We start from the raw sequence: 12,689 nt of genomic DNA, 5'->3' as shown, positions 1-12,689 counted from the left end.
CCCTTTCCAAAACTTCGCTATACCATAGGGATCTACAACCCTCTAATCCACACTCAAATAGTATCCTGGAAGCCTTGATAGAGGGTTTAATCAATCCAAGAATTTCACTAACCTTAACCTAAGAGTTTTTCAACCTATACACAGACCCTTTCTTATAGTGATCTTCTAGCTATGAAAGACACTAACCAAGCTTTGATACCATGTTGGAAAATCAATAAAGACACCATCTTTAACTTAACATCTTCCTTCTTGACATTTATTTGTGATATTAAATTCTTCTTATTATTATTATGCTTATGTTCTCATTGACAATATAAATGTGAAAACAATAAAATATCACATGAACACAAGATATAGGCTCCAAGCCAGGGAAAACCCCTCAAAGGGGAAAACCTAAAAGAACTTTCTCTTCTTATAGAATAAATCAAAGGAGACTTCCAAGACCCCAAAAGAATATCCTTTGCTTCCTCCAATACATAAAAAGACCAACTATATAATCCAATTAATCTTAAAGGGGAACATCATAGGAATTCACCTTAAAAATGATCTCTTAGTTATCTTAGACCTAAGGTAACCCTAGGCCTTTTACAAGACAAATCAACCCTCCTACGCATACCCGTGACCATCTACTTATGTACCTTTTTCACTTCCTCTATACCGTATACCTCAAGCTAAAGAATTTGCAAGCATCTTATCTGCCTAACAGAGGGCAAAGTCATCCCTTTTTATAGCCTTTTGTGCGGCTATTCAAGCCTACTTAAGGCTGACTTTATTGGTAAAAAACTTGATTCCTTTTGGAGTATCTAGACTCTTTTAAAATACAATATAATGTTTCTTTCTTTGATACCATGCGCCCATAAGGGTCTTTTATAATGTAATTATGACCTTTGACTCATGACATACCCTATAAGCATATAATGGATGCTTTGACCTATTGACCATTGACCCAAGCATGAAACCCATGCTTTATAAATAATTTTGTTTTACATTTTTCTTTCTTCTTTTGATCAATACATAAACATTACATCATTACATGAGACAAATGATAATTATGAAGAATGAAACTAGTTACATTCTTCAACACCTTTGACAGATCCAGGTGGAATCAAACAAGCACATTCCTTAGATCGTTTAGAATCAGACAAGGAACCCCCACATCTAAAAGAGGATCGAGAACTAGCTTTAGTTTTGGTTGATCCAGATCCAAATGGATGGCAACAGGTTCAAAGAAAAAAAAGAAAAAAGAAAAACGCTTGTCATCCATCATTTTTGTCTCTATTTATCACTCCTTTCTTTTAGTGGCATTTTCTCAACTGCGTTTGGAATTTTTAGATCCAGATCCACTCATTTTCTGTTCAATGAGTGTAATGTCCTGCTCATTCGTGTTCTTCAACATACATACTTCATGTGTTTATAAAGAGTAGTTTTATTTATATTAAACAAAGTTATGGGTCTTTTCTACAAGAAAAAAAAACACAAATTAAATTAGTAATTTAATATTATAGTTATCTAAGAAATATAATATTTAAATTGTAGATTTTAATATATTAAAAAATTGGTACTTATTAATATTGAAAATAGAATTTAATATACTAACATATTCAAGTTTAATAAACTATAATATAAATATTAAACAACAATTCTAATGCACAATAAGATCATATTCCTTTTAGATTGATATCCACTTTGTTTCAAATAATATTGAGTTACTGTTTTTTTTTAATATATAATATTGTGGCTCAGACTTGATTTTTCCTATAAATATGGATGAAACTTGTGACCATTATCAATCTTCCCTCCTTCCAAGAACTCCCACAAAATAGAAAAGATAGATTATTAATACGTTGTTGATATAGTTAAAAAATTTGACCTTTTCAACTGACTTAATAAAACTGAATTTTTAACTCCACATTGTTGTAGAATCTATCTATATCCTAAAATATAGGGTGACAATTATGTCATACTTTTAGCACCTATAACATTTTTTTTATATACTTACAATAACTACAACACATTTCTGTCTACACTCTAATAATGGTGGAGCTATTAAGATCACTTGTAAGGTCCAATCCAATGAGCCATCTATCCATTCCCATATTCCATGTATCTATTTAAGAATTATCAATTATGTAGAATATACCTACAAAATTATCAATTTCAGTAAAGACTTAATGTGAGCATAGGACTAGAGGTAGATCTAATAGCCAACCCTTGTTTAGATAGTAGTCCATATGAGCTAAAATGGCATTGAATTCTAAGTGCCACTTCCTAATAGAGAATGATTTTAGGCCCCATTTCCATCTTCCATGAGTAATTTTATCAACACATACCTTCAATGTATAGATCCAAATCATTCAACCTTTCACCAATTTCTAGGCTCCTTGCACTCTTTGTTTCTTGGCAAGTGTGTTTCTGCAACTACACAACTTGAACAAGGTTTCATTGGAGGAGTAATCATAGGCTATTTGATGAGTGGAATCATTCTTTTTAAACGCTTCGAATTTGATCAAGAGGTTTTTGGACCATGGAAAGCTAGAAAGAGGTGAAGTGCATTAAATGGAATATGGAGTAGGAAAACTTGCACTTATGAGATAATATTTATTTCAATGAAGTTATGGATCTCAAGGACTCATGCATTATGGGTCTCTTCCTAAGCCAACATATGAATGGATAATTGCTAAGAGTATATGCAAAATAAACCTTCATCATAGTGCTAGGTTACTATCATTTTAGGGAATTAATGATTTTGGTGAGTTATCAAGTGTTAATAATGAAATCTCATCACTATCCTCACACAAGGAGTTAAATCCCTAACCTTTCAAACCCTACACCCCATACAGTCCAAGATGACCCAACAAGTTAATGTGGTGGCTTAACAAATTTTTTAATGTCATGGAATATGGTCCCAATGAGTTGAAATTTGACTACACAATTGTTTTGTTTCCAACTCACCCATAATTGCTATTGTTTCTTCCTCTACTTGATTTTCTCTAGAAATAAAATTTTTAAGCTACATAATTTCATATTTAAACTCAAAATCTACTACACTAAACTAAATTTATTACCTTTTCAATACATCTTCAAAATATTCCACGATTACATCCTTGATATTGCAAAAAAAACTCTATATAAAGTTAAATCTCCTAAAAAAAATCCTTACTTTTAAAGACAAAAACTAAATAAAAACAATGAAACTTCATGTTCATGAAACTCACTCCTCTAAAGACAAAAACTAAATAAAGCAATGAATTAAAAATACATATTTATTTATTTATTCATTTTTAATTTTTTTTAATGTATTTATATTTATAGGAAATAAAGTTTTAGGAAATTTTTAAATAATTTCTCAAAATCAAAAGTTATGCTTATATATGAAAAATATGAAAATTTTATTTTATATGATATAATGATTCATATAAAATAATTTTAATAAAAATATTGTATTTAAAAAACATATACAAATATTATATAAATATTATATATATAAAGTTTAAATCATGAAAAAAAAAAAAAAATTATATGGTGTATCGAAAACATAACATATTAAATTTAGAAAAAAGAATGGAGTTTCATGCCTTGTAAAGAGGAAAGATGGATTCGAAGAGGCCATTAAATTTATAATTAAAAAAAATAAAAAATATTATTAATGAAAACATAAAAAATATTATTAATGAAAAATAAAATAATTTTGTGAAAAATAAAATGAAATTAATTTTATTTTTTATATAATGTTGATGATGGTGGTGGTTGACGTCTACTGAGATCAAATTGATCTATTGGACCTATAATCTTCTTAGTTCTTAATTGTTTGGCTTTTCGTTTTTCTTGGCGAGATTGGTGCTGTAGCTTTCTTTTTTTTATCTACGGTCTTCCATCTTCCTTTATCATGCATCTCCTTCATCTCTTCTGGTTCTTGGGACATTGGTGTCTTAGATTTGCGATTTGTTGTGTTCATCCTTTTGAAGATAGGCAAAGAAGACGTTTGGTTTGGGATATTTTCTTTGCTATTAAATGAAGATTTATTTTGTGCGGTATTCGAATCCTCATAAATATTGATTCTTGAGGGGTTGTCGAGTTCACTTTTTTGCTATTGGGCGGGGATTTCCCCTGCTTGTCTTGAGAGTTGTTTCTTTCTTGCCCGATTTCTTGCGATTCAGAGTTTTCTGGAGAGTATTCTTCCTTGATGACAATGTAATGTTCTTTTTGTTCTCCTTTCCACCATGTAGATCTGTGGTGATTCTTTCTAGTAGAATTTTTCTAGGAGGATTTTGGGCAATTTTTGGCTAGATGGTCTATCTCAAAGCAGGATCGACATCTGAAGAAGACACTTTCATAATTGAGTTTCTGGTTCCACACATAGTCTTTACTTGTTAGGTTTATTTCAGTTGGGAATTTGATGTTGAAGTCCATTTCCACACAGATGCGTGCATAGGTGGTTCTGGCATATTCCTCTGTTTCTGGGCACCTGCAATAAAATTTCCCAATTGCATTTCCAATGGCTTTTAGCAAGGAGAAATTCCAGAGATGCAAGGGTAGGTTTGGAAATCTCACCAAAACAGGTGTTGAGGTTATGACTGTTGTTGAGGGATCGAATGATGGGTTCCATGGCTTCATGAATAGGCATGAGTTTTCCCAAAACCAAGGGCCGAAATCTAGAATGCATTGTCTGCTTTCAGGGTTTTCAAAATCTACTATAAAGAAACCCCTAGCATAAGGGTAGATATTAATTTCATCATAAATGACAGGCTTCCATACCTCCGAGATCCAACTGTGGAGAGCTGTCAGCCGCGGCCAAAAACCATTGAACTGGTAGATTAGGACACTTTCAGAAAACTTCAAAGCCTCATCGAGTGAGGCCTAGACCACCTGGATAGTGGGAGTTGGGGCCTCACTGACGATATGGGCAAGAGGTTCCCCCCAGAGGCGGATGAAACTGAGCTAGCAACTATCTTCACGATGCTGGGAGCCATCTGGATTAAGGCCGATCGATGATTCCCAAGCTTATGTATGCTCCTGTGGAAGAATGAAAAAGCCCTTATGGGGATGGAGAATAACCTTATTGCGAAAGATCAAAATCACTCTTGCCTCATCCAGAATCTTGGAAAAATCAATAGCTTCTTCGTCCGAGTGTGCCACACCCGTGCCTTGACACAACTTCAAGATATCCAGATACGTAATAAACTCATGACCGTCCGAATCAAGCCTCTTCTTCAACGCCTCCACATCTGTAAGTCTCAATAGTTTTCTTGCCTTGTCAACGATGATCTTTCTGCCGCTATCTATGTTCTCAAAGGGAATATCGTCGTGGGATTTGATGTCTAGAGAGGTGCAAAACAAAGTCCACCATGTAAATGACCAAACACTCAGAGATGCGAAGTTCAATCCCATTTGTAGTGGCGGTAGAGATGAGAGGTTCAATCTCGACATCCGGAGAGGTGCAAAACAAAGTCCGCCATGTAAACAACCAAACACTCAGAGATGTGAGGTTAATGTGTCAATGATTTGCCATTGGCTTCTCCAAGAAGGTATCAATTGTGCTGAATCAATTAGGGTTTTTGAGTTGTAAGGAAGATGAGGATGTGAATAGGGTGTTTGTTTGACCAGTCAAAAGTATCTCAATGCTAAACACACTCCTCTTTGCTGAAGCCTAAATGCGAGACAATTATAAGACATTTGACCTTTGCGAGGTTTGATTAATTGAATTGAAGTGAGTGTCAACATTAACAGTGAATCCAATTCGCCCTCGACTGCGAGCAGAGTGAATATATATAAATGTAAAATTGTTTTGTGTTTCTCAACATTTTAGTTTTTTAATATGGTTATAGGTTTGTATTTTATATTTTTTTATATGGTTATATGTTTGTATTTTATATTAAATTAAGAGATTCAAACATATATATCAGGAATGAAATTTAAGTAATTATTTTAATTAAATTTATTTATGATAATGATAATGATGATGATTAATGTCTATTAAGATTAATGTGGTCTAGTGCATCTCAAGAAAAGAGAGCCTAATTGTCATTCTTCAAAATCTTGTTTATGTGATCAAGGAGTAGGGAAAAAAGCATTCCAAAATCCCTATAGTTGGGCTGGCTTAATAAGTCAAGAAGATTGGAGGTGTGGTTGATGATAGGGAATTGAGAGTGGATGTGGGCAAGAGCTGGACAGTCTAAAAGGAAGTGCTTTTCATCTTCCACCTTCTTAGTATCAAAAATCTGACAAATTCTATCATCCGTGGGAATCTGGGGAGTAGACCACTACCCGGTCTCACTCCGAAGCTCATGAGAGTTAGTTTTGATCCTAGCAATGTTCATTTTATTCTTAGTGCTAGTCAACATAGAGAGATAATTTTGGTTATCAAAAGTGGGGTTGAAGATAGAAATCATTTTGGAAAAATTAAATTATATCAAGGAACTAACTATATGTGGTGAAGTAAAATTATAATGCGGACACGAACAAATTCCTCTAGCCCGATAATGCATCTAGCCACAACAGATACATTCTATGGAAGATTTCCTTAGGTTAGAATCAATCAAGAGGGCCTACCTCTTGGTCTGCTTATCCCACTTGATGATGTCCTCGCTTGCTCGCTCCAGCTATCTCTCGCTTCCTTCTTCAAGCTCCTAAAACAAGTAAACAACATAACAACAAACATAATAATAGACAAATTGCAATTCAACCTACTTAACAAGTCAAGAAACATTAATCCATGAATATGTAATATTACAAAACATGTAGGAAATCAATCGATAGTTGTATATATTAATATCAAAGAGAGATTACAACCATTCGTCTTGACGTCACCATCTTCCTCTGACAGGACTAGGTTTCCACACACTTCTGCTAGCATTCCATGATAGCCTCAAACAACAATAGTTTTAAAGCTCTTCCCTTTAGGCTTCACTCCAAACCAAATCACACTTCTCCCTCACACAACTAGATAGCTACAACTAGTGATAACTTGTTGTCTACTCCAAACCAAATTAGCATCAACACTCAACCAAAAACTATAACTAATTTGTGCTTGGGAATAAGGGAGGATTATATAGGAAATATGGATGGTCGATGGATCCTCTTCTCATGGGAGAAGGACTTATCCCTTGAGGTAGTTCCATCATTATAGGGAAAAGGAGCCCAAACTGTCATCCTCGAACCCATCCGGCCAAACCATTTACCAGACTTTCATTATGAAGCTTCTAGAGCTGTAAGCTTGAGCTCTAACTTAAAATTTTTTCCATAATAGGACCAATGTGATTGGAAGACAACTCAGTCGCTCCGGTTGGCGCAAGGAGTAGTGATAATCTTTTCACATCAGTGCGGGGAAGAGAAAGGCCATTAGCCTCGGTCTTGTAAATGTAGAATTTCCCACTGTAGAACAACAGATTATGCAATATACTAAAGAAAAATACAAGATCTAATTCTACAAAAAACTTTGAGGAAGCTTAATAGAATATGAGCAAGATCAATAGAACACATATAATTGAGAATGAGAAAGCAATCAAACATGAACACAGAAGAATAATCCTGGGGAAAGTCTCATCCTAAAACCCCAATCTCTGTATCTCATACAAGTGGAAATATGTTCAGATTACAAAAAGAATCAGCTTTCAAGCTATCCTACTCTCTTTGCAATAGAACAATACAACTCACGGACTGAATAGACACAATGTATGTCTTCCTCCAGCCCTCCAAGCCTCCTATTTCCTTGAGCAGTTTTCCTTGGGGTCCAGTGATGCCACCTGTGTGAATTGGCCTCATTCACACTCACTAAACTGAAGAAGTAACTGTGCAATCCTCAAGGAATGAATTCCTTTTGCATGCAAGAGATATCCTCCAAGGAATATTCCTACAACTGATAGTACACTGTCCCATCACCTGATCTCAACTGGGTCTCTTATTCAAGTGACATGCATGAGTTATTTATGAGAAAATATCCAGTTAACTGAAGTGCAACAGTTACATGCATGCATGCATTAACTAACTGAACTCACAATTAGTTCAACAAACTATTTGAACTAATCTAACTGGACATGACTCAGTTAAATGAGCCAACTAATTAAAACTCAATATTACAACTCATCCTTATCTATTTAGCTGATGGATAAATTCCTCAACTAATGGAGAAACTGTTGCATGTCCTCACATAGACTTCATGTTTGATATTCCACAACTAATTAACTCATGGTGAATTAATTAATTATTTTATAAACAACTGCTAAGATCAAATTCGAATTTTACTTCTCTATTTTAGTTTAGGGATTGACTAAAATAGGAAGGTATCTGGAAATGCTATTTATAGCAGTACTAAATTTAGCACTTCTATATTTAGCATTTCTTGTTGCTATTTTCAACACTCCCTCTCAACAAGAAAGGGATTATCAGTAACCACAATCCTATCTCTATGGAACTCGAACTTGCATTTTGACAATGCCTTTGTCAAAATATCTGCATCCTGTTCCTCAGTCTTAACATATAGCAACAACATGATCCTCTTGACCACATAGTCTCGAAGATGGTGATACCAGATATATATGTGCTTGGACCTATCATGAAAAACTGGATTCTCAGAGATTTTGATACAACTCTGGTTATCATAGTAGATCACTGTAGGATCCATCCCGTGACCAAACAGTCCACTAGAATCTTCCACATCTAAATGGCTTCACATGCAGCCTAACTAGCAGCCATGTATTCAGCCTCTACTGAGCTAATGATCAGGTGCTCATGTCCTAAGTGTCGTAAAATGCTCAAAATTTAAAATGCTCAAAAATGGTTAAAAATTTAACGACTGGAAAGTGCTCGTCTTCCTGATTTCGGCGCCGCAAACGGTTCGAAAAACGGTCGCCGTATGAGAAAGTTATGCCAAAAACAAAATCGCCCAATAACCCTTAATTTTTGAATATTTTTCCAAAAAAAATATTAAAAAAAGAATATTCCATAGAATATTCGTTGGAATATTCCAGGCAATATTCCTTTTGGGCAGCGAATCACAGGTTGCCATGTGGCAAGCCCAGAGGCCGCCACGTGGCTCAGGATGACGTCATCATATCCTATGGGCACTTGTGGCATTAACAAGTTTTGAACACACCACCTCCTTCGCACCAGCCAAACACCTTACTAATGCGCCACAAGCATCACATCTATTAACGGAGTGGTGGAAACCATTTATAAAGTTTGCAAGAATCTTTGGTGGGGGCCGAAGGGGGCCAACCCCTGAGGGCCAACCCCCACACATATGACCATAGTCCGCAGAACTGGGAGCTTGTTCATAACCCGCCAGCACATAACAATTATGTGTTAAATACGTGTTCACATGGTATAATAAAGCGGAGTTAATATAACTGCCCGCCAACCGAAGGTTATGGCACGAACTTCAATGCAAACCGTCGATTCCGAAGATCCCGTTCACATGCGCGGGTAACAAGATAGTTAGGTGGCAGTTAAGATGGCAAATTTTTGGCAAAGCGCCAAATTTTGGCGGTGCCGCCATAATTGGCGGAGCTAACTGGCCCCAACTACAGTTAGCTGGAGTTTTTTTAGGCCAAACTGGAGGGAAACTTTAATGAGCCATAACTTTGGCTAGGAAAGTCCGTTTTGGACGTATTGTTTTTTGATTTTGGGTATCTTCGACCTTCTGAAGCCATTGGTGCAGGTCTTACATCCATTTGAAGTCATTTGTAGAGGTTTTGGAGCCGTGGAAGTTCTAGGAGCCATAAGGGCCCAATATTGGGAGAACTGTATACGGTTGCAGGTATCCATTTGAGGTGAACCACTAGTCAATCTTGAAGGATTCAAGTGTTCTGAATCTATTTTTACCATCTATTCCACCTGTAGATGCTTCTATTCAGATTTATATTCAATTTGAGCATTTAATTAAAATAAGGACAGGCCCATTTGGGAGCCCTCGACCCAACAAATTTAGCCCATGAGGGGTGAACTGCTTTATCAACTTCTTTTGCATCTGTGGTTGATTTATTTTGCAGAACAAATTCATTTTAGTGTGTTAAACAGTAAAAGGAAATAAATCTGCTATACTTAAATGGGTCATGAACAACTGAAAATTTCATGTGTTTTCTTTCTCCAAGACATGGACATCTTTTAAACATGTATATATCTGAATTGAATACCTTGCAAACCATTTACAAGTAGTTTCAAATTCAGATCAAGTTGGTATTAGAGCTATGTTGTTGTTTCTTTGTATCAAAAGCAGTCAAATAAACTATAGACAGAGCCTGAAACGAGCCAGGAAGCCTTCGAAATGATCTTGTTATACAATTGCAAAGTAGATAAATGCTCTTTCAGTCAATCTTGGTGTAGTTGTCTTTTGATTGTTTTTGTGCAAAGATCTTCTAACTGTCTTGCAAGTATTGATGCTTACCAGGTTGAAACTTAAAAGAGGGGAAGGACAGTTGACTAGAGAATGAGAGAATCCTCAGTCAAGGAAGGCTAGAGAGCCATCACCTCCACCTTCAATTTCACCCTCAAGAGTCTCAGCAGAAGCTTCAAGAATGTCTGCACATGAAGGAGAAATTCCTGCAGTCATGGATCCAAAAGAAGAAGAAAGAGTCTTCAGAAAGGCTTTCTTGGACCTCACTGAAATGGTGAGGATATTGTACCAAGAAAGAAATGAGAAATTGGCTGGAGAAGGGTCCAAACATCCACATGAAGCAGAGGGCTCTTCAAGAGGTAAGAAGGATGATGATCATTCCAAGAAAGGACATGGAGGTAATGGTGATCCACCACCCCCATCGTCACCTTCTTCCTCTTCATTCTCATCTTCTTCTTCTATGCATAAGCATAGATCCTCTGGAAAAAGTCCTTTTTTGAAGCTTGATGTAAAATTCATATTACCTATGTTTAATGGTGAAGTGAATGCAGAAAAGCTTGAGAACTGGATTAGGCAGTTGGAAGTTTACTTGAGGATCCAGAATATGCATGATGATGCCACAAAGATTTAGTTGGCTTCTTTGAAAATCGATGGAGCAGCATTGGTTTGGTGGGAGGCCAAGACTAAAGAGGAGATCAAGAAATTTGGTAAGGTTACCTTAACATGGCCTAAATTTCTATTAGCCATTAAAAAACAGTTTTATCCTCTTACTCACATGTAGAAAGCCATTATGAACTAGCAAAATTTCAGACAACTTAAGGGTCAGAGTGTCCAAGAATTCAGGAGAAGAGCTCTCTTGTTAGGGGTAGATTTACAGACCCAGGAAACCTTGCTGAAATACATTGGTGGCTTGCATAGCTACCTTAGACTCACCATCTTGATGTTTAACCCTAATAGCCTGGACAAGGTTTGTGTCCAAGATATCCATTTAGAGGCAAGGGAAAAACACATTTGAAGAGGGTAGAAACAAGCCCCCCAAGGGGAAAAACAAAGAGAAAACCTCCAAGGGAAAGCGCAAAAAGAATGCATCTATCAAACAGGAGAGTGAGAAAGTGATCTGTAAACACTGTTCTAAACCAGGCCATGAGGTGAAAAACTATTGGAAATTACATCCTAAAAAGAGACCTCAATTTAACAAATCGAAAGGGAAACAAAAAACTGTTGCTACTACATCTACACCACAGGATTTACGGGATGATTCAGATGATGAAACCAAAATTGCAGCCATGGGTTTGAAAAACTTGAAGGGAAAAGAAATTGAAACTCAAGCCAGCACTAGTACCTCAAACTACCATGTACAAGCTCCTAATGAGGAAGAAAGAATTGAACTGTTCCATGTGAGGGTGATTTTAAAACATACTAAAATTGACACACTTTTTGATAGTGGGCCACAAGAAAACCTTATATCAGAGGACTTGGTCAATCAGCTTAAACTTGAGACCGTTCCACATCCGAAGCCATATCCACTTGGATGGATTTGCAAGGATGCAAATTTACAAGTTTCAAGAAAGTGCACATTGCGCTTTGCAATTACTGCACATTTTATTGACACAGTTGAACTTGATGTGGTACCTTTTGATATAGCAGGAATTGTATTGGGAAGTCCTTACTTGTTTGACAGGAAAGCTATCTTTCATCGCCATGAAAATAAATATCATCTTTTCAAAGATGGCAAGGAGTTCATTGTTAGAGCTCATCGCAAGAAGACAAATATAGCGATGGTGAATGTAGGATAGGTTAAAAAGGCTGGTCAATTTAAGTAAGAATTTTTTTCTTCTTATGATTAAGCCCAAGGTTGATGTGAATCATGAGTCATTTGCCAATTGTGATCCAAAACTTAAGTCAGAACTATATGATGTAGCTCATGCATATCATGAGATGTTTCAGGAGCCAACAGGTTTGCCTCCTAAGAGGGAGATTCAGCATGAAATCCATTTGCATCCAGATTGTCCTCTTCCAAACATAGGCATGTACCGCATGTCTATTATGGAAAAGGCTGAAATAAAGCAGCAAATCAAGGACTTTTTGGACAAGGGTTTCATAAGGCCAAGTACTTCGCCATGTGGGTCACCGATTGTATTTATTCCAAAGAAAGATGGCACTTGGCGTATGTGTGTTGATTTCAGGGCCTTGAACAAGATAACGATAAATAATCGTTACCCACTCCCAAGGATAGATGATTTGCTAGACCAATTGAAAGATGCTCGATATTTCACTAAGATAGACTTGCGCAGTGGATATCATCAAGTAAGAATTGAAGAAAGTGACATTTGGAAGACAACCTTTAAAACCAAACAAG

Source organism: Pinus tabuliformis, chromosome 2_2 (assembly GCF_031772625.1).
Source record: "Pinus tabuliformis cultivar Carrire ecotype Pingquan chromosome 2_2, CPIR1, whole genome shotgun sequence".
NCBI classification, from domain to species: Eukaryota; Viridiplantae; Streptophyta; class Pinopsida; order Pinales; family Pinaceae; genus Pinus; species Pinus tabuliformis.
Note: the sequence above shows the minus strand (reverse complement) of the source record.